Genomic DNA, 244 nt, shown 5'->3' with positions numbered 1-244 from the left:
TTATTATAAGTCGTAATTTTTATACAAAATAGTGTATATATTTGTAATTTATTCAGGGTAGGTATGAAAATACATAATAAAATTCGTTTATTTTAAGAACACTATTTGATTTATTAAAATTGTGTCCTACAAACCTTATACAGAACATTTTTATTGAACAACTATTATTGTATAACTGTCTGTACTTCCTCTATGAATTCAAACATAGATAAGTTAAATTTATTTTTTAGAACTAATTCCAGAA

This window comes from Habropoda laboriosa, unplaced genomic scaffold, assembly GCF_001263275.1.
Source record: "Habropoda laboriosa isolate 0110345459 unplaced genomic scaffold, ASM126327v1 scaffold41, whole genome shotgun sequence".
In the NCBI taxonomy this organism is placed as follows: Eukaryota; Metazoa; Arthropoda; class Insecta; order Hymenoptera; family Apidae; genus Habropoda; species Habropoda laboriosa.
The sequence above is the reverse complement of the archived record's forward strand: the minus strand, read 5'-3'. Positions refer to the sequence as shown.